The sequence below is a fragment of the Hibiscus syriacus genome, unplaced genomic scaffold, assembly GCF_006381635.1.
Source record: "Hibiscus syriacus cultivar Baekdansim isolate YM2019G1 unplaced genomic scaffold, ASM638163v2 tig00004075_pilon, whole genome shotgun sequence".
NCBI lineage: Eukaryota > Viridiplantae > Streptophyta > Magnoliopsida > Malvales > Malvaceae > Hibiscus > Hibiscus syriacus.
Window position 1 is genome coordinate 416,811 of NW_024061999.1, and position 24,831 is coordinate 441,641.

Here is a 24,831-nt window from a genome sequence, read left to right on the forward strand (position 1 = left end):
AACCCATGAAGAGGACACTTTTGTAGCAAATCCTTGAATCCTTCTCATGCTTTATACAAGCTTTCATCCTCCATTTGCTTGAATAAAGTTAGATCATTCAGAGTTTGGCTTTCATATTTATATGGTTGAATCGTAACAAAATATTTTGCGCTAACTGATTCCAGGATGTTATTGCACTTAGTGGTAGTGAACTCAAACAAGTTCGTGCTTGGTCACACAACGAATAAGGAAATAACTTCATCTTCAGTGCCGCCTCTAGAACACCTTACCGAATAATTGAGTCACAAACCTCCATGAAACCTCTCAAATGAGCCTTACAACCTTCAGTAATAGATCCTCCATACTGTCTCATAGATTGTAACATTTGAAACATAACTAGATTTAATTATAAGTTTACACATTAATCACTAGCCTTACTATTCCCAGATGAAGATCATCTAGTGTCGGTACAACATACTCGCAGACAGGGCAATCAAGATCATCCATGTTTTGAAATGGTTGTCCCGATCCATTTCCAGCAGGTAATGCACCGACCTCTCCATTATGCAACGAACGTAGAATATCAATCCCTCGTCTAGCGATATTTGTTTTTCTCTTTGCATCTTCACGATGACATCTCCTAAAAGTCTTTTTAGTCTTTGGATCAAATGTCTCTAATTGTTTGTCGCTTCAGGGCATACACTAGAAAAAATGAAAACTAAAAAGTTCCTACAAAAGAAAATAGCAGTGTAAGTAAAATAAAGAAAACCCTAAATCAAACTGATGCCACAACGATGCTAAAAACTTAATGCTACAAAAATTCCAAAGCAATTACACAAGTGCACGCATCATAAACCAAGTAATAAAGTGGTAGCAATCTAATGTTACGGATGTCGAACCCACAGGGAATAATATGTTTTCATTAGAGTCTACAAGCATAAAGAATTTTAAGTGAATTAAAATGCACTTGAATGCTTTGTCTTCTTATCTTCAAGGTTGGCTGAATATTCTAGATCATTTTGGGGATGAATGTAGATAATTTGAAGCTGAATTTGGCCTTAATTTCGTCCAAAGGGTGGAAGACTCTTGTTTTTTCATGCTGAAAATTGTTTTAACAAGTGAATTAAATCACCATTCATTGCATACTCCCTTGAAGAATATGAACAACCCTTGAATTTAGATGATAACAATCAGATTTGAATGCCTTGAATGGGTGAATTAAGAGTCCTTCAATGGTTTATCACATGGATGAAGTTGAAAAGACTCTCCCTTGGCTCAAACTCATCCAAATCATCCATGAATAAAATTCTCGTAACAAAATTCTAGCCTGCATTGTCTTCAATAAATCGATCATATCTCAAGCTTTCGATATCGTAATAAGGTGATTCAAAAGGCATTGGAAAGATAAGAGATAGAGAATAATTTCCAATTGATTTATAGAACCAAAAATATATTTATCGCATCCAGAATTGGAAGATATTCTGACTGGCATTCTTGCAAATGATGAAACCATTCAACTTCTCTCATGCACCTAAACACAAAGGTGAACTTTATTCAATATTTAATTAAAAACATGCATGAAACAATTAAGAGTTGATTTAATAAATGAACTAGTATAATTAAAGAACTACTTCCCAAAATGAACTAGATGATTTAAATGCAATGCATGCTTGAATGAACAACACACTCATTAAATGTAGTGAATGTTATGCAAACTTTAAATTCACATGGAAATTCATGCATAAGAAACATAAAGTGTTCCTCCCTTATTTTTCCTCCTTCATAACATTCCAAACTTGATGTAAACATACTCTCATGGCTGCTTGAAACTCTTTAGCCCTTGCTTGTGTGATGGGGCCACTTGGGTACTTCTCCAGGTCTTTGCTATTGGCGATCATATCAATCCCTCCCTCATTAAGGCAATTTACCCCAAATCATAACCTATTATTGGGAGACAAGTCAGCAACATTGAAGGTTGCACTGACACTAAACTCACCTGGAAGATTAATTGATAGGCGTTGTCATTGATCCTCTTGACTATTTGGAATAGTCCATCTCCCCGAGGCATTAATTTGGACTTTCGTTGAGCCGAAAACCTTTCTTTCCTCATATGCAGCCACACCTAATCCCCTGGCTCAAAAGTAATTAGCTTATGACCTTTATTTTCTTCCTGATCGTACTGCTTAGTTCATTTTTCAATGTTCTCCCTCACTTGTTGATGAACCTTCTTAACAAACTCAGTTTTGTTAAGTCCATCTTTATCCACAATTTGATCAGTGGGTAATGGTAACAAGTCTATCGGTGTTAACGGATTGAACCCATACACCACTTCGAAAGGCATACGCCCCGTACTAGTATGGATTGAACGATTGTATGCAAACTCCACATGTGGTAAACTTTCCTCCCATGTTCTCAAATTTTTCAGAATGATGGATCAAAGTAACATGGAACGTACTCGATTCACCACTTCAATTTTTCTATCTGTTTGAGGGTGGCAAGTGGTGGAGAATAGTAGCATAGTACCAATCTTACTCCATAGGGCTCTCAAAAAGTGGCTTAAGAACTTTTCATCCCGATTAGACACAATAGTTCTAGGTATACCATGTAGCCTTAAAATTTCCATGAAAAACAAAGTAGCAATATGTGAGGTATCATTAGTTTTGTCACAGGTATTGGAATGAGCCACTTTGGAAAATCTATCAGCTACTACAAAGATGGAGTCTTTGTTATTTTTTTGTGATTGGAAGCCCTAGCACAAAATCCATTGAAATATCCATCCATGGTGCTTTCGGTATGGGTAGTAGTGTGTAAAGTCCATGTGGCATGACTTTAGATTTGACCTTCTTGCAAGTAATGCAGCGCTCATAGAACATTTCAACTTCTCGTTTCATTGTGGGCAAATATAGATGTACTTGAAGTATAATCAAAGTCTTTGCTATCCCAAAATGTCCTGTTAATCCTCCTCTATGGGCTTCCTTAGTGACCAATTCTCGCATGGGAGGGATACATAGTCTCCCTTCCTTGAATAGAAAACCATCATACTTAAAGTATTTATCAATCGTCTCTTTCTCACATGCTTTGTAAATTTCTCCAAAATCAGAGTCAGAAACATATAAGTCTTTAATAAAAGTAAAACCCAACAACTTAGATTCCAAAGTGTTTAAAAGAACATACCTTCGTGGCAATGCATCGACAACTATATTATCCTTACCTTTCTTGTACTTGATAACATATGAAAAAGTTTCAAGAAAATCTACCCACTTGACATGCCTTTTGTTGAGTTTATGCTGCCCCCGAATATATTTCAACGCCTCATCATCGGTGTGAATGATGAACTCCTTAGGCCAAAGGTAGTGTAGTCATGTTTCCATTTCCTTCACAAGAGAATACATTTCTTTGTCGTAGGTATGATAGTTAAGCGTAGCTCCACTTAATTTCTCACTAAAATATTCTATAGGATGTCTACCTTGAGACAATACTACTCCAATTCCTACACCTGATGCATCACATTCAATTTCAAAAGTTAAATTAAAATCAGGTAGAGCAAGTAAAGGGGCTTGAATTAAAACTCTTTAATGCTATTAAAGGACTTCTCTTGATCTCCCCCCAAAAGAATTTAGAATTCTTCTTAATAACACTTATTAGTGGGGCGGCTATGGTGCTGAAGTTTGGGATGAATCTCCGATAAAAACTTGCAAGTCCATGGAAGCTCCGAACTTGAGAAATGCTTGCTGGTTGTGGCCATTCTTCAATGGCTTTAACCTTCTCTTTGTCAACCTCCAAACCATCAGAACTCACAACAAAACCTAGGAAAACAACTCTTTCAGTACAAAATGTACAATTTTGTAAACTAGCAAACAATTTTTCCTTCCTCAAAACATGTAAAACTAACCTCAAATGTTGAACATGTTATTCCATGGTTTTACTATGTATTAGAATTTCATAAAAATAAACCACACAAAACTTACTCAAGAATGGCCTAAGAACATGATTCATTAACCTCATAAATGTTCTTGGTGCATTAGTTAAGACAAAAGGCATAACCAACCACTAATAAAGACCTTGCTTCATTTTGAATGTTGTTTTCCACTCATCACTTTCCCGCATTCGTATTTGGTGGTAACCACTCTTAAGATCAATCTTGGAAAAGAGGCTAGAACCACTAAGCTCATCTAACATGTCATATAAGCGAAGAATAGAGTGATGATACTATACCATAATTTTGTTTACCGCTCGACAATCCACACACATGCGCCAAGTTTCATTCTTGTTTAGCACAAGTAGAAGCGACACGACACATGGGCTAAGGCTTTCCCTCACATAGCCTTTTTTTATCAACTCAGATACTTGACTTTGCAATTCCTTAGTTTCTTCGGGGTTGCTTTGGTAAGCTTCAGTTTGGAATGACGGATTCAAGAATAAAGTCTATTTGATGTTCTATACAACAAATAGGTCTAAACCCACTTGGTATTTCATCCAGAAATAGGTCATCAAATTCCTACAATAAAGACACAACAAAAGCATAAAAATTTTGATCAAGTAATTATTGTTCAAAAAATGTTCCTTGTACATGAGCACAAGTGCTTTCTTTGTCATCATTAAAAACTTTTTCAACTCTCTCCCTTTAGAAAGAATGATGATTTTCCTTCCTTATTTTGATCACACTCTTTTGCTTTTACCTCAATTTTGGTCTCTCTCCCTTTGGATCTTTCAAATTTTTCTCTCAATTGAATTTGATCTTCATGATTTGCTTTGGTGAAAGTGGAGCTAAAGTGACATTTCTTGCCCCATGGTTGAATGTATAATGGTTGTTATAATCGTCATGGATCACCTGCATATCAAATTGCCAAGGCCTTCCAAGTAGTAAATGCCCTGCGTGCATTGGAACGTCATCACATAATACCTCTTATTTGTACTTCCCAATGGAGAAAGCAATTTGAACTTGCTTGGTCACCTTGAGTTCTCCTCCATCGTTGAGCCATTGCAGTTTATAAGGATGTGGATGCTTTATTGTTTCCAAGCCAAGTGTATCTACCATTAAGGTACTAGCAACATTAGTGCAACTACCTCCATCAATAATAACAAAGCATACCTTCCCTCCAACATGGAAGCGAGTGTGGAATATATTTTCACATTGTTAATCTCCTCTATTGGGTTGAACGTTTAGGCTCATTTTGACAACAAGAACCTATCCTTCTACGGCATGCTGTAATTCTTCCATATCAATGGTAGCATCTTCATTCTCATCCTCTTCTTGTTCCGATACAACTTCTCCATCATCTCGAAAAAACATGGCGTTGCGATTTGGACATTGGCTTGCAATATGTCCACGCCCCAAACACTTAAAACATTATATGTCACGGGAACGATTTGGAGTGACGGTAGTCTTACCCTTGCTAGTTTCGGTAATGGTCTTACTTCCTTTGGGTGGTCTCCTCTTTCGTGGGATTGTAATGGAGGAGTCTTCTTGTATGAACTTTACCCCAATTTGAAGTTGCATTCCCATAAGATCATGTGGCCCTTGCTTTTGAGTTGCTTTTCCACCTTTATGGACATATGCACCAAGTCATCCATCTCCACATAATGTTGCAACTCAACCACATTGCATAGTCTGAATTAAGTCCCGATAGGAATCTTGCCATTATGGCTTCTCGATCCTCATTGATGTTGGCTGAATCATGGCCACTCCATCTCTTTGTGATAATATTGAACACTTCAGTTACCTTGTGAAAGGTTTTAAAGAAGGTTGAATAACTCCCAATGTTAGTGGGTTGGAATGAATCACCTTCGCTTCACTGCTTTCATTTCATCCCATGTAGTGATAGGATGTTCTCCATTGCGTCTCCTACTTGATGTCAATTGATCCCACCATATTCCTGCATAATCCATAAACTCAAGGGCAACGAGTTAAACCTTCTTGAGTTCGAAATAATAATGGCACCCGAATATGTGCTCTACCTTCTTTTCCCATGCTAGTAAGCCTCGGGATCTGTCTTTTCTTAGAATAGTGGAATGGAAATCTTGATATTTACAAGATTATCATCCATTAATGGACGAAACCTTTGGGGCCTTATACCTCGATTTCCCATTCTTTGTTGTGATACACGATCTTCTTCTGGTATTTCCACTTCTTATTTCCTCCTTGATTGGCATCTTCTTGCTCTCAGAATCCTTGAGTACGTTCCTCTTTAATACGGTTAATACGTTCATGGAGTGGTTCTAACTCTTCCCTCAAAATCCTAGTCAATTCACACACCATGACTTGTATTTGTAGGTTTGGTTCAACGTTACCTATAACTTGAGAATTGTCTCCCGAATGATGAGACATAATTAGTAATAATAAAATAACCTCACAAAAAAAAACCTCACCAAACACTCCAAGAAAAGTCACTCCCACTCGTGTTTCACTCGGGATGGCTTTTACCCTTAATGACCATTCTTGCCTTTTACCACTCGTGCTTTGATTTCAAGTCCTTTTGGGAACTTCCTCAAGGCTTACAAGGTCTAATGGACTTCGGCTGAAACAATTGTGGCTTGGTAGTAAGGATAGTAAAAGAAAATTATCTTCAAGGAAAAGAGATGGTAAGTAAAGGTAACAAAATTGAATAATTGAATATAAAGATGAAGTAAATTTTTTCTTTAAAGATGAAAAGAATTACTCCCTCCATCTTTAAACTTTTTTTCTTTCTTTTCTTTTCTTTTTTATTTGTTTTTGATTTTTTTTATTTTGTACTAAATTGGGAGATAGAAAATGAATTGATACGCTTATTGAATCAGCTAGCTCTGATGCCAAATGATATGACTCGATTATGTGTTTCGAGTCATATATGTGAATGCCCGATCGTGAATCTAGTAAGAAACCCAATAATGATAGCTTGAACTTGAAATTGCATAAATATAAACATAAGAAGGAAATCATGTGAAATAATAATTGAAATGATGGAATGAAAAGAAAAGGAAGTTGTTTGAAAGTTATGGAAGAGTAAAGGTTATTATGGTTTAACGATAATGAAAATAGATGGTGAAGTATGAATGATGTTGTCGTGGTAAGTGTTGTAAGGTTAAAGCGAATTGTGACCTGATAGCTATTTGGAGCTAATAACCAACAATATAAAAAGATGGAATCGAAATGGTAGGGTATGGAACGTGACCCAATAGATATAGATGAGCTAGGAACCAACGTTGTAACAAAAGGAAATGGATGAAGACTACAAGACTATCTTGAAGCCGATAAAGTTCAACAAGAGAACAAAATGAAAACAACCTCTCAAAGATGTTTTATATATTGAAATGTGTGTCTACAAAGGATCCCAAAGGTGCCTATTTATAGTGTTTCTAAGTAGCATATGAAAAGACTCAAAAGGTGAAAACATTCTCATCAATTTAACAATAAAATGCACTTGAATGCTTTGTCTTCTTATCTTCAAGGTTGGCTGAATATTCTAGATCATTTTAGGGATGAGTCTAGACTATTTTAAGCTGAATTTGACCTTAATTTCGTCCAAAGTGTGGAAGACTCTTGCTATTCCATGCTGAAAATTGTTTTAACAAGTGAATTAAATCACCATTATTTGCATGCTCCCTTGAAGAATATGAACAACCCTTGAATGTAGATGATAACAATCAGTTTTGAATGGAATGGGTGAAATAAGAGTCCTTCAATGGCTTGTCACTTGGATGAAGTTGAAAATACTCTCCCTTGGCTCAAACTCATCCAAATCATCCACGCATAAAATTCCTGTAACAAAATTCTAGCCTACACTGTATTCAATAAATCGATCATTTCTCAAGCTTTCGATATCGGATTAAGGTGATTCAAAAGGCGTTGGAAAGATAAGAGATAGAGGAATAATTTATAATTGTTTTTTAGAACCAAACACATCTGTATAGCATCCAGAATTGGAATACATTCTGACTGGCATTCATGCATATGATGAAACCATTCAACTTCACTCATGCACCTAAACACAAAGATAAACTTTATTCAATATTTAATTGAAAACATGCATGAAACAATTAAGATTTGATTTAATAAATGAACTAGTTTAATTAATGAACTACTTCCCTAAATGAACCAGATGATTTAAATGCAATGCATGCTTGAATGAACAACACACTTATTAAATGCAATGAATGTTATGCACACTTTAAATTCTCATGCAAATTCATGTATAAGCAACGTAAAGTGTTCCTCCCTTATTATTCCTTCTTCATCACGTTCCAAACTTGATGTAAACATACTCTCCATGGCCGCTAGAAACTCCTTAGCCCTTGCTCGTGTAATGGGGCCACTTGGGTACTTCTCTAGGTCTTTGCTATTGGCGATCATATCAGTCCCTCCCTCTTTAAGGCGATTTGTCCCCAAATCATCACCTACATCATAAGGAGACAAGTCAAAAACATTAAAGGTTGCACTGACATTAAACTCACCTGGAAGATCTAATTAATAGGTATTGTCATTGATCTTCTTGAATTTGTGGAATGGTCCAACTCCCCGAGGCATTAATTTGGACTTTTGTTGAGCCAGAAACATTTTTCCTCGTGTGCAGCCACATCCAATCCCCTGGTCAAAAGTAATTTGCTTACGACCCTTATTTGCTTGTTGGTCGTATTACTTATTTCTTTTTTCAATGTTTACCCTCACTTGTTGATGAAGCTTCTTAACAAACTCAGCTTTTTTAAGTCCATCTTTATTAATAATTTAATTAGTGGGTAATGGTAACAAGTCTATCGGTGTTAACATATTGAACCCATACACCACATCGAAATGTATATGCCCCATAGTAGTATGGATTGAACGATTGTATGCAAACTCCACATGTGGTAAACTCTCATACCATGTTCTCAAATTCTTCCAAATAATGGATCGAAGTAACATGGAAAGTACTCGATTTACCACTTCAGTTTGACCATTCGTTTTAGGGTGCCAAGTGGTGGAGAATAGTAGCTTAGTACCAATCTTAATCCATAGGGCTCTCCAAAAGTTGCTTAAGAACTTCACATCCCGATCAGACATAATAGTTCTAGGTATACCATGTAGCCTTAAAATTTCCCTGAAAAACAAAGTAGCAAAATGTGAGGCATCATTAGTTTTGTCATAGGGAATGAAATGAGCCATTTTGGAAAATCTATCAACAACTTCAAAGATGGAGTCTTTGTTGTTCTTTGTGCGTGGAAGACCTAGCACAAAATCCATTGAAATATCTATCCATGGTAATTTCGGTATGGGTAGTAGTGTGTAAAGTCCATGTGGCATGACTTTAGATTTGGCCTTCTTGCAAGTAATGCAGAGCTAACATAACCTTTCCACATCTCGTTTCATTCTGGGCCAATATAGATGTTCTTAAAGTATAGCCAAATTCTTTGCTATCCTAAAATGTCCTATTAATCCTCCTCCAAAGGCTTCCTTAGTGAGTAATTCTCGCATGGAACCTTGAGGGACACATAGTCTCCCTTCCTTGAATAGAAAACCATCACTTAAAGTATTTATCAATCGTCCCTTTCTCACATTCTGTGTAAATTTGTCCAAAATCAGAGTCAGAAACATATAAGTCTTTAATAAAAGTGAAACCCAATAACTTAGATTCCAAAGTGTTTAAAAGAACATACCTTTGTGGCAATACATCGACAACTATATTCTCCTTACCTTTCTTTTACTTGATAACATATGGAAACATTTCAAGAAACTTTACCCATTTGCCATGCCTTTTGTTAAGTTTATGCTGCCCCCGAATATGTTTCAACACCCCATCATCGGTGGGAATGATGAACTCCTTAGGCCAAAGGTAGTGTTTCCATGTTTCCATTGCCCTCACAAGAGCATACATTTCTTTGTCATGGGTAGAATAGTTAAGCGTAGCTCCACTTAATTTCTCACTAAAATAGGCTATAGGATATCTACCTTGAGATAAGACTACTCCAATTCCTACACCTGATGCATAACATTCAATTTTAAAAGTTAAATTAAAATCAGGTAGAGCAAGTAAAGGGGTATAAATTAAACAATCTTTAATGCTATTAAAGGACTTCTCTTGATCTTCCCACCAAAAGAATTTAGAATTCTTCTTAATAACATTTGTTAGGTGGGCAGCTATGGTGCTGAAGTTTGGGACGAATCTCGATTAAAAATTTGCAAGTCCATGGATGCTCCTACCTTGAGAAATGTTTTCTGGTCGTGACCATTCTTAAATGGCTTTAACATTCTCTTTGACAACCTACAAACCTTCAGAACTCACTCCAAAACCTAGGAAAATAACTCTGTCAGTACAAAACGTATATTTTTGTAAATTAGCAAACAATTTTTCCTTCCTCAAAACAAGTAAAACTAACGTCAAATGTTGAACATGTTCTTCCATGGTTTTACTATATATTAAAATGTCATCAAAATAAACCATACAAAACTTACCCAAGAATGGCCTAAGAACATGATTCATTAACCTCATAAATGTGCTTGGTGCATTAGTTAAGCCAAAAGGCATAACTAACCACTCATAAAGACCTTGCTTCGTTTTGAATGTTGTTTTCCACTAATCATCTTACCGTATTCGTATTTGGTGGTAACCACTCTTAAGATCAATCTTGGAAAAGAGGTTAGAACCACTAAGCTCATCTACATGTCATCTAAGCGAGGAATAGGGTGACTATACTTTACCGTAATTTTGTTTACCGCTCGACAATCCACACACATGTGCCAAGTTCCATCCTTATTTGGCACAAGTAGAACCGGCACGACACATGGGCTAAGGCTTTCCCTCACGTAGCCTTTTTTCATTAACTCAGATACTTGTCTTTGCAATTCCTTAGTTTCTTTCGGGTTGCTTCGGTAAGTTGGTCGGTTTAGAATAACAAATCTGTGAATAAAGTATATTTGATGTTCTATGCACGAATAGGTGGCAACCCACTTGGCATTTCTTCCGGAAATAGGCCATCAAATTCCTGCAATAAAGACACAAGAAAAGCAGGCAAATTTTGATCAAGGTAATTAGTATTCAAAAAATGTTCCTTGAACATGAGCACAAGTGCTTCATTTGCCATCATTAAACACTTTTTCAACTCTCTCAGTTTAGAAACAATGATGATTTTCCTTCCCTCATTTGGATCACACTCTTTTGCTTTTACCTCCATTTTGGTGTCTCTCTCTTTTTCTCTTTCAAATTTTCCTCTCAATTGAATTTGGTCTTCATGTATTTGCTTTGGTGAAAGTGGAGCTAAAGTGATCTTCCTTGCCCCATGGTTGAAAGTATACCGGTTAGTATAACTATCATGGATCACTTGCCTATCAAATTTCCAAGGCCTTCCAAGTAGTAAATGGATTGCGTGCATTGGAACGACATCACATAACACCTTGTCTTTGTACCTCCCAATGGAGAAAACAATTCGAACTTGTTTGGTCACCTTGAGTTCTCCTCCATCGTTGAGCCATTGCAGTTTATAAGGCTGTGGATGCTTTGTTGTTGCCAAGCCAAGTGTATCTACCATTAAGGTACTAACAACAGTAGTGCAACGACTTCCATCAATAATAACAAAGCATACCTTTCCTCCAACGTGGCAGTGAGTAGGGAAGATATTTTCACGATGTTCATCTCCTCCATTGGATTACACGTTTAGGCTCCTTTTGACAACAAGAACCTCTCCTTCTATGAATGCTCTAATTCTTCCATATCAATGGTAGCGTCTTCATTCTCATCCTCTTCTTATTCTGATACAACTTCTCCATCGTCTCGAAGAAGCATGGTGTTGTTATTTGGACATTGGTTTGCAATGTGTCCACACCCCAAACACTTAAAACATTGTCTGTCACAAGAATGATTTTGAAGGTTTTGATAAAACATTGCGGCTTCTCGATCCTCATCGATGTTGCCTCGAATCATGGCCACTTCATCTCTTTGTGATAATCTTCAACACTTCGGTTACCTTGTGAAAGGTTTTGAAGATGATTGAATAACTCCTTATGGTAGTGGGTTGGAATGAATTGCCTTCGCATCACTGCTTTCAGTTCATGCCATGTAGTGATAGGATGTTCTCCATTGCATCTCCTACTTGATGTCAATTGATCCCACCATATTAGTGCATAATCTATAAAGTCAAGGGCAGCGAGTTTTAGCTTCTTATGTCCAGAATAATCATGGCACTCGAAGATGTGCTCTACATTCTTTTCCCATGCTAGGTAAGCCTCGAGATCCGTCTTGCCTTGGAAGGTGGAATGAAAATCTTGATATTTACAAGATTATCATCCATTAATGGATGAAACCTTTGGGGCCTTATACCTCGATTTCCCATTATTTATTGTGATGCACGATCTTCTTCTGGTCTTTCCACTTCTTCATTTCCTCCTTGATTGGCATCTTCATGCTCTCAGAATCCTTGAGTACGTTCCTCTTCAATATGGTCAATACGTTCATGGAGAGGTTCTAACTCTTACCTCAAAATCCTAGTCAATTCATGCACCATGGCTTGCATTTGTAGGTTTGGTTCAATATTACCTATAACTTGAGAATTGTCTCCCGAATGATGAGACATAATTAGCAATAAAAAAATAACCTCACAAAAAAAACCTCACCAAACACTTCAAGAAAAGTCACTCCCACTCGTGTTTCACTCGGGATGGCTTTTACCCTTAATGATCACTCTTGCGTTTTACCACTCGCGCTTTGATTTCAAGTCCTTTTGGGAACTTCTTCAAGGGTTACAAGGTCTAGTGGACTTCGGCTGAAATAATTGTGGCTTGGTAGTAAGGATAGTGAAAGAAAATTGGCTACAAGGAAAAGAGATGTAAGTAAAGCTAATAAAATTGAATAATTGAATATAAAGATGAAGTAAATTTTTTTCTTTAAATATGAAAGCAATTACTCTCTCCCTCTGTAAACTTTTTTTTTCTTTCTGTTCTTTTTGTTTTTTATTTTTTTATTTTGTACTAACTCGGGAGAGGGAAATTGAATTGATACGCTTACTGAATGGGCTACTTCTGATGTCAAATGATATGATCTCGATTATATATTTCGTGTCATATATGTGAATGCCCGATCGTGATTCTGGTAAGAAACCCATAATTATAGCTTGAACTCTAAAATTATATAAATATAAACATAAAAACGAAATGATATGAAATAATAATTGAAATGATGGAATGAAAGAATGAGGAAGTTGTTTGAACGTGATGGAAGAGTAATTGTTGTTGTGGTTTAGTGATAATGAAAATAGATGGTGAAGTATGAATGGTGTTGTCGTGGTAAGTGTTGTAAGGTTAAAGCAAATTGTGACCCGTTAGCTATTTGGAGCTAAGAACCAAAAATATAAAAAGATGGAATCGAAATGGTAGGGTATGGAGCGTGACCCACTAGCTATACATGAGCTAGGAACCAACACTATAACAAAATGAAATGGATGAAGACTACAAGATTATCTTGAAGACGATAAAGTTCTACAAGAGAACAAGAATGAAAGAAACCTCTCAAAGATGTTTTATATATTCAAATGTTTGTCTACAAAGGATCCCAAAGGTGCATATTTATAGTGTTTCTAAGTAGCATATGAAAAGACTCAAAAGATGAAAACATTCTCATCAATTTAGCAATAAAATGCACTTGAATGCTTTGTCTTCTTATCTTAAAGGTTGGCTGAATATTCTAGATCATTTTGGGGATGAATCTTGACAATTTGAAGATGAATTTGGCCTTAAATTCTTCCAAGGGGTGGAAGACTCTTGCCATTCCATGCTGAAAATTGTTTTAACAAGTGAGTTAAATCACCATTCATTTCATGCTCCCTTGAAGAATATGAACAACCCTTGAATTTAGATGATAAGAATCAGTTTTGAATTCCTTGAATGGGTGAATTAATAGTCGTTCAATGTCTTGTCACTTGGATGAAGTTGAAAAGACTCTCCCTTGGCTCAAACTCATCCAAATCATCCATGCATAAAATTCACGTAACAAAATTCTAGCCTGCATTGTCTTCAATAAATCAATCATATCTCAAGCTTCCGATATCGGATTAAGGTGATTCAAAAGGCGTTGGAAAGATAAGAGATAGAGGAATAATTTCAAATTGATTTCTAGAACCAAACACATGTGTATCGCATCCAGAGTTGGAAGACATTCTGACTGGCATTCTTGCATATGATGAAACCATTCAACTTCTCTCATGCACCTAGGCACAAAGTTGAACTTTATTCAATATTTAATTGAAAACATGCATAAAAAAATTAAGAGTTGATTTAATAAACGAACTAGTTTAATTAATGAACTATTTCCTTAAATGAACCAGATGATTTAAATGCAACACATGCTTGAATGAACAACACACTTATTAAATGCAATGAATGTTATGCAAACTTTAAATTCTCATGCAAATTCATGCATAAGCAACGTAAAGTGTTCCTCCATTACTATTCCTCATTCATCACGTTCCAAACTTGATGTAAACATACTCTCCATATCTGCTTGAAACTCCTTAGCCCTTGCTCGTGTTATCGGGCCACTTGGATACTTCTTCGGGTCTTTGCTATTGGCGATCATATCACTTACAGTCTTGAGTCGATGTTACTGGAAATATATCCTACTAGATCAAAAGATTATTTGTGAGGAGGTTGGGAATTTCAAAGAAGAGGCAAAAGCAAAAGAGGTCACAACCCATAAAAGCGAAATAAATAACCCATGGGAGGTGAGTGAACCTAGTTGTGAGAAAAAATAGCATCACAAAATATTTATGTGAGCACAAAATAATTAAGAGACACATTTTTTTAAAACAAGTAGTGTGTCCTTATCCATTTCAATGACCACTTTTTTTATTTCTACTAATCTAACAAGTTTGCCTAGTGTGTTTAATTTTCTTATAATATTTTTGAGAAGTGTTAAGTGATCTACCTGAAAAATTACCACTAGAAAGAGGGAAACAACACTAAAACAATCTAATTTGAGGTTCTTTCATACCTAATCAGACAAAAAATCCTAAAGAAACCAAAGAGTTAGATTTGATACAAAAAGGCTACACCCAAAAAAGTTGTAACATCCTAATTTTCCCCTAAATTTAAAACCATAGAATTTAGGAATTTTCATTCGAATCTCGAAATTTATTTTAGTTGTTAAATTGAAATGAAAATAATTTAATGACCATTGTGTAAAGAATAAAATCTTTTGGCCATTTTAAAACCCTAAAGAGTATAGGGGTTTGTGTGTAATTTCCCAATTTCTTTTACGTTACGATTCCATGGCTCTATTTCATGTCTCAGTCACATGTTCTTCTTTTCTTTCTCTTTTCTCTTTTTCCTTTTTACTTCCCTATACTGTTTTTCTCCCATTCTTCTTCACTCATCACAGATCGATGAAGCAAGGTCGTCAGTGTAATAATCATCTCGCTACTATCTTGTAAAGCTACCCTCGCCTTTAATGTTTCTATGCCATAGTGATAACTCTCTAAAAGAGTTCTATTTGGTATCCTTAATTGTATAGGTTTAGTTTGAACTAAAGCATATTTAGAAGTGTATTAGGATTAAATTCACTTAATGCACATTTTGCATGATAAGAGCATCGTGGGCTGTTAAGGGTTAAAATTTATTTTTGTTGCTGCAAACTATTTAACTGATGTTGTAGCACTGCAGAAAATATTGATTGAATGCTGCAGCAGTCGTCTAACCTCTAGAACCTTCTGGATGGGGATAACTGGCTCAGGTAGCTTTCATGTGGATGGATAATACCTAAAATATGCACCTTTCCTAGTGGGCAATGGAATTCTCTTCAACTATAAAAGAGGAGTACTTTGGTGCAAAAAGTGTGACGATGAGAGAGATCCAAAGTACCATTTTCCACGTTATTTCTTCTCAAGTATGGAAGTCTAAATCCTTTGCGAGGGATTGTTGCAGCACAAAGAAAGCTTACTAAGGAGCTTCAGCACTCAACAAATCATGTTCAATTCGTTATATAGAGAAAGGGAGTGATTTGAATAATTAAACGCTTTTTGGATATTTATTATGAACTTCGTATTTTGTTTTTACTCGTGTATTTAGTATACGAGCTTTAAAATTCATGATTGTGAGTATAAATATTTTGCAATTAAATATATAGTGTTTTTTATTTGAATTTGGAAATATTTTCATTCGAATTAATATATACATTTGTGAGATTTGGTGTTGCTGAGTAGCATAGGTACACTGAAAAATGTGCAACCATTAGATTAGAATTGTTAATAGTTTGAATCTTTAATTAATGAAAGTTATTAAAGTTGTTCAAGTGGTTTTAATTAATGTTAATCACATCGACTAAGTATATCATGTTTTCATAAAATTTGGAAATTATAATATCTTATCATTTGATTTCATTGCTGACCAATTGCGTTCTAGAATATTTTAGCATGAATTGGTACTTCTCGTAATTGACTTCATTATTTTCAACTAGCATCTCATTTCCTCGATACATTTTCTACTAAAACCTCTAATGAAAACAATATGCTCTTTTTGGGTTTGACATCCGAAACTCTCATAGTTTCCACTTTACTACTTTATTTGTGATGCGTGCACTTTAGTTGTATGCTAAAGCATTTTCGTAGCATTAAGTTTTTGGCACCTTTGTCGAGGAGCATCAGTTTGATTTAGATTTTTTTAATATTGCTTGCGTTTTTTTCTTTCATATATTTTTTAGTCTTTGTTTTTACTAGTGTTTGTCCTGAAGTGACGACGACTTAGAGCCGTTTGATCCATAGTTGAGAAAACATTTCGCAGACATCGCCATGAAGCTTGTATGGCTAGGCAAGGGAATGGTATTTTACCCCCAACTACAGAATGGAGAGAATGATGAGTTGCTATATGACATTGGAGCTGAGAAACCATATTAAATGTAGATGATGGAAATCACCCTATTCGTGAGCATGTGGTGCCGACATTGGATGATTTGCATTTGGGCATTGTGAGACCAGTTATTAATGCTACAAACTTCGAATTAAAGCCAAGTATGTTCCAAATGTTACAATCTTTGTGACAATATAGAGGTTCTTTTGTTGAAGATCCTAGAGCCCATTTTTAAGCTGTCATGGAGGTTTGAAATTATTTTATTCAATAAGGTGTTTCAGAGGAGGCCCTGAAACTAAAGTTATTTCCCTATGCATTAGTGATAAAGCACGAGCTTTTTTGAGTTCATTGTCGCCTTGTTCTATAGCATCTTGGAATCAATTAGCGTAGAATTTTTTGTTGCGATTCAACCCACCGAATATGAATGCTAAGCATAGAAATAACTTAACCTCATTGAAGCATATGGATGATGAAAGCTTGAATGAAGTATGGGAAATATTCAAGGATTTTTTGCGAAAGTGTCCTATGCATGGGTTCCCATATTGGACTCAAATGGAGATGTTTTATAATATGTTAAGTATTCACACTCGAATGGTGGTTGATACCTCAGTAAACAAAGCTTTGATGTATAAAACATACAATAAAGAATATGATATTCTTAGAGAATTTCCACCAATGATTCCAATACCCTAATACATGTAATACATTTGGTGGGCGCGTTGCTGTAGTAATAGTATAAGAAGCTCGTAACTCTATGGCATCTTATATTTCAATATTGACTGAAATGGTGAAAAAATTGCATAATCCAAGAGGAATGTATGAAGTCAAAGAAGCATCCCTTATTACTTGTGTATACTACGGTGATGATCACAATTTTGATGAATTCCCTCTAAATATGGAGTCTATCTACTATGAGGAATTATCCAAGGAATGATAATGCTTTTGGAAATATATACAATCTGAATTTTAGAAATCATCAAAATCTTTCGAGGAGAAGTTAGAATGTTGCCAATCCACATCATCAACAATATTAGTCACTACATTACAGTCAGCAGAGTCAAGCAAAGGTAGAACTACCAAGGCCAATCTTCAAACCAAACTTCAACCTTGACAACTTTTGAAGCCATGATGAAAGAATATATGGCTAGCCAATCTGCCTCAGTAAGGGCTACTGAGAATCAGATGGGACAAATAGTTAATGCTCTAAATAGTTGATTGCCAGGATCGTTGCCTAGCGACACTGAGAATCCTAAGCAAAATGGTAAGAAACATTGTACTGCCATTACAACAAAAAGTGGAAGTCATATTGGCAATTCAGTTGAAGAATCACATAGAAAGAATGAGATCCTCATCAACATAGTAAAGGGAAGAGCAAAGATACAGGACCTGAACCGCATGTGAGTCAATTTATAGCAACAAATATGGGGCAGAGCAGTAAAACAGACTCGTTGCCAACAATAATCCCTGATGCATCTAATGCATATTTGACTCCATTGTCTCAGCAACATCAAACAAAATTACCTCAACCTTTTCCACAATACTTTATAAAGGGAAAAAATACAAGCAATACAAAGTTTTTCATTAATATAATTCTCCAACTTACAGTCAACATTCCATTGATTGATATTTTAGAGCAAAATTCAAATTATATCAAATTCATGAGGGAAGTTATTTCGAAGAAACGAAGACTTGGTGAGTTTGAGACAATCACTCTTACTGAAGGCTATAGTGCCATGGCTATAAGTCAATTGCCACCAAAACTTAAGGATCCAAGGAGTTTCACTATTCCTTGTAGCATTGGTGACACATTTGTTGGTAAAGAATTATGTGATTTAGGTGCTAGCATAAATCTAATACCATTGTCAATCTTAGGAAATTTGGGAGTAGCGAAGCAATGGCCAATATGGTTACTTTAAAACTTTATGATCACTCCATTGTACATCCTAGTGGCACTGTGGAAAACATGCTTGTTCGAGTAGATAAGTTTATATTTCCTATGGATTTCTTCATTTTCGATTGTGAAGCGGACAAAGATGTTCTAATAATTCTCGGCTTCATGTTCCTTGCTATAGGCCGAGATTTGAATAATGTTAAAAAGGGAGAATTGACTATGCATTTGAATGATGAATATATTACTTTTAATGTCTTGAATAATATTTCTTACATCAATGAAAATGTTGACTGTTTTTCACTTGACTTGATAGATATTTTTGTATATGAGTATTTGGAGGAATGTTATAGCATAGTTACACATTTATGTGATTTCAAAGCATTTGAAGAATTTCTGATTGATGAAGAAGCCGAATATTGTAGAAAGTATCTCAAGTGCATAGAACCTTTGCAAGTACACGATTATATCATTCTAGAATTGAAGTCATCTATTGAATAACCACCGAAGCATTTAAAATATGCTTATCTTGGAAAAATGAGACATTGCCCGTCATTGCGGTAACACAACTTACATCATCACAAGAAACTCAGTTTATTGATGTGTTGAAGCAATATAAGAAAGCTATTTCATGGAGCATTGTTGATATAAAAGGCATTAGTCCATCATTTTGCATGCACAAAATTCTTTTGGATGATCCCAATAGTAGCTCTATCGAACATGACGAAGATTAAATCCAATCATGAAAGAAGTAGTTCAAAAGGAGATTATGAAATGGTTAGATGCTAGGATTATATACCCAATTTGGACAACAATTGGGTTAGTCATGTGCAATGCATTCCAAATAAGGGTGACATTAATGTGGCGACAAATGATAGGAATGAATTAGTGCCGATAAGAACCACCACTGGTTGAAGGATGTGTATGGACTATAAAAAGCTAAATAAAGCAACGAGGAAAGACCATTTTCTATTGCCCTTCATAAGTCAAATGTTAGTTTAACTTGCTGTCAATGTTTTTTATTATTTTTTGGATGGATATAGTGATTACAACCAAATTGCTATAGCTCTAGAGATCAAGAGAAAACAACTTTTACATGCCCGTATGACACTTTTGTTTTTCATAGAATGCTATTAGGGTTATATAATGCTCCAACAACATTCCACCGTTGTATGACGACCATTTTCTCTGATATGATTGAGGACTATCTTGAATATTTTATCTTGAATTTAAGTTCAAGGGTGATCAAATAGAATTTAATTGGTCAGTGGATGTGAAATTAATACCAAGTTAATACTCTACTACCCTATGCACACTTTACGATACATTTTAGTAATTGACTGATGCATGATTTAAAATGTCCAGTCATGTAAATTCTGATTAATATGCTTAAATTTGTACTAAATATGGTAAAAGTATATTAAAGTGGTTAAGACTCGAATTGATTATGGTATAAAGTTGGTATATTGAATAAGACTCAATGACTTGCAAAAGGAATTAGAATTCCGATAAGAAAGAATTTCAGGATTAGTAATCGACTCCAAGATATGTAAATTTAGATTATTTTCTTTAAAGGTTAAGTGCCAATAATACTTGGATAAGAAATTATGAAAAATACCCTTGTGTTGTAAAAAGATATAGAAATATGGTTCTTGAATAAACAACATGAAGACTAACTTATCGTAAGTAATGCTAAGGGTAGAATTGAATGAAATAACCAAATTGCCTTTGGACCTTAAATGATTGAAATACCCTCAAGTCTGAAAGTGACTAAAATTACCCCGAGTCCTGAATTAACCCAAATATCTTGACGATCTGGACTTAAGGAAATGTTTGTGGATAAGTTTTCAAAGTACCAGTAAAGCATTAAATATTGTAATGACCAATAAAGATTATTGAGACGACCCAAGCATATTGGTCACCATGAAAATTATTACAATACATAAATGGAATAACTACCATCAAAATACTAGTTCAGTTCTTGAAGAACTGTTTAGCTAGGACTCTGGAGGTGATGAGATCAGTTATCACAGTTAGTGTTAGAAAGTAAATATTTGTAAGATATCTCAGTCCGAATAATTACCATGTATCATAGTGATGGGGTTTGTTCATATTGAGTTGACTCGATATACTGAGAAAATCGACATGAATATTGAATACCTTAAATCATCGTTTTACCCTTATTGGATTAAGTTACTATGAATTCTTAAGGAAATCAAAATGTCTGAAATACCCCTGATGGCCTAAATAATGGAATCACCCTAGTTATATCTGAAATCTTGGAATAATTCTGATGTAAATGTTCTGGAATATTTTTCTTATACAGTTCAATCCTATATGATCCAGAAGAATCAATCTCTAAAAGTATGATTAGCTCCGTTAGTAATCGAACTATTTAAATATGAAACTCATTTATGAAATCCGATCAATTTTACATAAGTTCATGTTTTTTTATTCTCGATAATTTCCAAGTGCCTCCGAAAAATATCCAAATTCTCTAATGTTCTCCCCATGCACTAAGATGTTTCTATGTTTATAAAATGTATGAGTATGATATCTGCTTTCTAATATATATTATATTTGGCTTCTAATCTCTAGAATTACTGGTTACTGTTTACTATCTGTATGATCTTATTTATATGGGGTTACTATTAGGATTTGTTATGGAGTTATGCAGGTTCATCCCCAATCAGGATGGTAATTCCTTGGGTGGGCTCCTTAGCTTAATGGGCCTAGTGGTAAGATCTTCTAGACCCTATGGCACTTCCACAGGGTGGCTCTTTGCTTTGTGTTTAGGGTAAGTCCTTATAGACCTTGGGGCACTCCCTTCAGGTGGTTACTACGCTTCGGCTAGGGTAACTCCTTATGGACCCAAGGTGTTCCCTTAGGTTGGCTCCTACACCCAATGTGTGTAGGGTAAGTCCTTATGGATGCAATTATGGGAAACTACATATGGAGTGTTCGGGTGGATGGTATTACTGTGTTTTTAGAAATATGATTTAACAAAATAAATTACTATTATTTTAAATTGCAATTTTATTTACTATGGTTTTGTGGGAATCTCCTGAATCTCTTTCTCTGAACTGTGAGCTTTCTGTCTATTAACGAAAGAAATATTAGTAGAACTTAACTCATCACAAGAACATGTATATACCTGGATCAATAAGCTAGTTTTATGTTTTTCCATTTATATGCTTGTCCTTGAGCATCTTATGGTAGTTCTGTATTAATGAGCTTTCCCAAAGCTTACTCTGTTACTCACCATTTCAGGTTAAAAAATCAATCTTGTGTAGTTATCAACATCAGTAATGGAGTTTCTTCGGGATCGCTTGTAGAGTACGGTAGTAGTATAATTAGGGGACATGTAGGCTATATTTTTTCTGTATATGAGAGTCGATGATTTGTTTTGTTATTTATTATGTTAATGAACTTTGTAATTATTCTGGCATGGTTTTACGATTTTAAATTGTGTTTGGTAATATTTTTATTTTTCAGGTATTTTATTGTGGGTCACTTCGATGGCTCTAATGTGACAATTCGAATCATATCTGCTCATTCATTTCGGTTTGGGGGTGTTACAACGTTGATGATGCTGAGTAGCGTAAGTACACTGAAAATTATGCGACCGTTAGATTAGCATTGTTAATAGTTTGAATCTTTAATTAATGAAATTTATTAAAGTAATTCAAATGGTTATAATCAATGCTAATCACATCAACTAAGTATATCATGTTTGCATAAAATTTGGAAGTCATAATATCATATCCTTTGATTTGATAGCTGACCAATTGCTTTCAGGAATGTTGTATCATGAACTGATACTTCCCGTAATTGATCTCATTACATTCTATCTAGCATCTCATTTCCTTGATACATTTTTATACTAAAAACTTAATGACAACAATATGCTCTCTGTGGGTTCGACATCCGAACTCTCGTATTTTCCACTTTATTACTTGCTTTGCTTTGCGTACATTTGTGTTGTATGCTATAGCATTTTCGTAGCATCACATAACCTTTTACTCGTATAGAAATCAGAATTTCGTTTTATTTTCTTGTTCTTTTTGGCTGCTCGATTTTTCAAGAACTTCACAAAAACACTTCTTTTATTTCCTTGATTTTGCAAAACCAAACAGATTCGTGTGGGGACCTATCAGCCACCTGAAGTGGCTCGTGCTTAGAGCAAAGTAAGTTGAGTCATCCCCTTGTACATCATCTTTAATTCATCCACTTGTTTAATAATAACAGTAGTATATAGTACGATTTTAAAAGCATTTGTACGATCTGCCGAATTATGATATGCTACCTACTTCAATCTTTGATTTCCTTTTCATTCCTCTTAAGTAATATATTTGCTTTACATTAATATTTATGTATATATACACGTATATTGACAAATCTAGTTTTAATGTTTCCACTACATATATTCTTGTACCCAAGTTAACAAAGAAGAATGAATACATGTCTTTTAAGTGTTTCTTAATGGAACTCGTGAATAACCCATTTTGCAAAACCGATAGCTCCCATGGTAGAACTAAAATCCTCGTTGTCTGTTACATTGTTTCGAATCGAATAATTAAAACGATGATTAATTGTTTCGTTAATTAAAAAATGTTGAGTTGAGAATTTAATCGGACGTTGAATCTATGCAAGATAAATCGAACTAAATCGAAATTACCGATCCCTCCACCATTACCCGCTAATTTTGATCCGACCCTTATTACTCGTATAGACTGTGTGTGTTAGTTGATAATTTTTGTTGCTTTTGGCACCGTCATTTTTTTAGAATATTAATTTACCTATTTAATTATTATGTAGGAACTGATTTGGGTCAATCCACTGCTCGAGCTGATCGTGATAATCGTTACGACTAATGTTAGCTACTTTTGTCGAGGTGTGTCTATGCTCAGTGCTATATTTTTATTAAGTGATAGCTTTCCTATATGATTGATTGAGAAATTATTTGGAAGCATGTTTGATTGTGAAAATTTACTCCGTTAAATGTGACTCGAATAAATGTCATGTGATGTATGTTGATTTGTACGAATTGAAGCATATGTTGTGCATTCAGGATATCTGATTGTGTTGAACTATTGGAATCAAAATATGTACTTCAGAATATTTGGTTATGAAATATTTCCAGTAATACTATTCGGATATGCACGCCATTTGCATGTCATTTTGGGACGAATTTTGATAGGGATGTCCAGTGCATTCACTTGACGAGTTGAATGTCATTTTGGATTTTGTGCCCCTGCCTTTGTTATAGACCCCACTTCATATGGTTTGATTGTAGATAGAATAGTTTTGAGGAGCCCAATCTTCCAATGGTGTGACAGGAGTATGGGTGACTACATAAGCATTTGCATAACATTTAAATTATGTATATCACAGTTTGACTCATATTATGATTTATTATTGATTGACTTCGGATCATGAATATTTATAATTGAATCACACAGTGTATTTGTCGACGTTTTGACTTCTATCTGTGCACTTTAGAGACACACTAAGCTTATTAGCTTACACCCCTTATTTTCTCTATTTCAAATACTCGAGTTAGGGGAACCAGTACTTGGAGTTATGACATTTCAAAATTTTCATTATCTTCATAGTATGACATTAGTCCCTTTTTTTTACTCTCCATTTCATTAGTATTTTATTTGGAAAATATTTATCATGTTATGTATTTTGGGTATTGGACATAAGCTTATTTTTGGACTTTAAAATTAAATTCTGGATTTGATATTCGTTGTTTTGTATTCTAATTATTACTTGATTTATTTTCAGTTGTTTGATGAATTTTTAAATCGTTAAATACGAGGGTTAACTAATAATATTATTTTAAAATAACATTTCGGTCGATTCTGGAAATAAGTCAATGGGATTCTTGGATCAGGCATGTTCCATCTAGGTCTTAGTCATTTTGTTGTCTCATTGTTGACCCACAATTTGAACCGCTTCATAAATATGATGTTATTTATTTTGATGATATTCTTATCTACTTATTTTCTTTTGACAAGGTTTAAGCACTTGAAGTTTGGCAATACATCATGCTTCTATCAAAGGTTATCATCCATAATAACGATAAATTCTTTGAGTGGTCAAAAGACAGAGGTAAGGAAAATATAGTGGAAGATGCACTATCCCGAAGGTACACACTTACCTCTCAAATGCATACTAC

At 35.0% G+C, this 24,831-nt stretch overlaps 2 non-coding genes across 2 annotated transcripts; one reads left to right on the top strand and one right to left on the bottom strand.

Moving 5' to 3' along the window:
- On the top strand, positions 1–106 carry LOC120190321. The gene has a single exon (XR_005522609.1). It is a non-coding gene; the product is annotated as a small nucleolar RNA R71 (small nucleolar RNA).
- A 17,082-nt stretch (positions 107–17,188) lies between these two features.
- Positions 17,189–17,295, bottom strand: LOC120190327. Its single transcript, XR_005522610.1, has one exon. It is a non-coding gene; the product is annotated as a small nucleolar RNA R71 (small nucleolar RNA).
- Between the last annotated feature and the right edge of the window lie 7,536 nt (positions 17,296–24,831).